Below are 2,468 nucleotides of genomic sequence, written 5' to 3'. Positions count from 1 at the left end.
GTTACTAACACAACTTCTCCCCTTTCTGGTAGTCTTGTGCTTTCTCGTCCCTCTCCTCTCTCCTCCTATCACTTCCTGCAGGTGTTTCTGGCTCTGGAGCTGTAGAGTCTGGATCTGTGGCTGCGGGTCACCTGCTGCCCCCGTGTTCCTGCTCGACACCCTCTGCTGCAACGACTATTGTTACTAGTCCTATTGTTATTATTGTTATTATAATCATTAACATTACGATTGTTACCATTAACACTACTATAAATATCTGTACCATTTTTCATTTAATCTATAGCAACATCACCTTTACTGTCTATACCTCTGTGTGTGTATATTGTGTAGGCTGCCTCCCTCCCCTCTGTCCTTCCATCCCTCTCACTCTCTCTCTCTCTCTCTCCCTCTCTCTCCTTCACCCCAACCGGTCGAGGCAGATGGCCGCCCTCCCTGAGCCATGGTTCTGCTCGAGGTTTCTGCCACTTAAAAGGAAGTTTTTCCTTGCCTCTGTCGCCTAGTGCTGCTCTTGGTGGGAATTGTTAGGCTTCTGTAAATAACATCATAGAGTACGGTCTAGACCTGCTCTTTTATGAAAAGCGCTGTGAGATAACTGTTGTTGTGATGTGGCGCTATATAAATAAAATTGAATTGAATTGAATACCAGCGCTTTGCATTATGGGAAACAGTACGCGAGGTAGACTGGTCCGATGCCTACTGCAGATTTTGCTTTTGTTTGCATACTACATTTAAGCCAAATCAGTACGTATTACTACTATAAGTAGGCGGTTTCGAATACAGCCTGAGAGTGATTTGGGTGATTTTCCACCGGATTGAAATCGCCCCATATGGGCGGGACTCCACAGACCACGACTTGACACTGATTGGACAACGATATTCAGAGGCAAACTGTCACAGCTAACAAACAGTGTGGTCAAGAGCGCCACTTTGTATTGAAAAGTGGTGGGGACACAGGGGCTCAGAAGAGACACTTAGTTAGCAAGATACCACAATACGCGATATTAGCTTCACCAGAATGAGACGAAAGATCCTTAAACAGTGTTTTAAAGATAACCTCAATGCCAATATAAATGAGTGGGGGGTCTGGGGGACCTCCCCCAGGGCATTTTGATCTTTAGACACTTAATTTCTTGCATTCTGGTGAAAGTTTCTGCACCAATTTATGGTGAAAATGTTTTTATTTATGGAAAAGGAAACACAAAATTCAGGTAGCACGTCACATTTCAAAATATATAATTGAATCTAATGCAGTGCAGCTCTCAGGCATTTTGTGTTGCTTTCAGATCTTTTTCTCCTGTAAATCAACTTTTCTAATGTAATATCATCCCTGCTGAGGCAACACATATATAGACATGATTTAGTTTTTCCTCCTCTTTTGTCATGTTCACATTGTTTTAGCTTAAGTTACTTTTGGACAATGCACATTGTTTCTTCTGTATTTTAATAGCATTTCATGTTTTCTTAATGTGCAAACCTTTCTAAAGGCATTTTCATTTGTTATTTAACTACAAACTATATTTCAAAATGTTTTTTTTTTAACAAACTATGCTTTAAAAAAGTGGTGGTAACAAAATCAGCCATTTGGCATGGGGACATGGCCCCAACATCCCCAGTGTAAATGACATCTATGATAGTGGTAGAAAGTGTGAGAAAAATACCCTGCCCTTCCCGGTTTGGTGGTGCGTCGCCCGATTGCCTATTGTCCAATGTTGAGAGTAGTGTGCAAGAAAACATTTTTCTGCCACGTTTACATCCTATTCTGTGTTCATGAACTAGTATGTTGCTTGAATCAGTGCAGCCAGAGACATCTGATCTTCTAGTACCAGTGCTGGGAGGAAGGATGCTACTGTAGGCCTAACAGAGACGGGGAGGAATGTGGAAGAGCGATGAAGAAAACAGTGACACATAAATGTTCGGTTTGATTGAATCTGCAGTAGAGACAGACAGCAACAGCAGACAAACAGACAGAGAGCACAGACTCTACAACATACTCAGATGGACAGCCATTGTTTTAACTGCATGTCTAAATTTGTTATAAACGTGTATTCTTTAAAAACTATTAAGCTTTGTGGACCAGTCACATACATTAAATGTTACAAATCTGTTACATACGGTACGCCTACATATTATTTCACTATCTGTACACAAATGTAGCCTAAGTAGTGAATGTGTGCGTGGTAATGTGGGCTGGTGTGTTTACAGTGGTCTGAATTCTTGTCCCCCTCCGCCACTGCTGGTTGGTAATCCAGACTTATCATCTAAAAAAATGTTCCATGCTTGAAATGCTTCTTCAAACCCACATTCATCTGTTTTTCTGGAGACATGCATGAAAGAGGTTGCAGTCAGTCCTCCACTGCCAAGTTTAATTAGAAATTTGAAAACGTCAGAACAAAACAAGATAGCAACAGCAAGGGTTCGCGTTTACACGTATGTTCACACCGGAGGCACCGGGGCGGGGCGGGACTGGG

The sequence above is a fragment of the Micropterus dolomieu genome, linkage group LG13, assembly GCF_021292245.1.
Source record: "Micropterus dolomieu isolate WLL.071019.BEF.003 ecotype Adirondacks linkage group LG13, ASM2129224v1, whole genome shotgun sequence".
Lineage (NCBI taxonomy): Eukaryota > Metazoa > Chordata > Actinopteri > Centrarchiformes > Centrarchidae > Micropterus > Micropterus dolomieu.
This window is presented reverse-complemented; position numbering follows the sequence as displayed.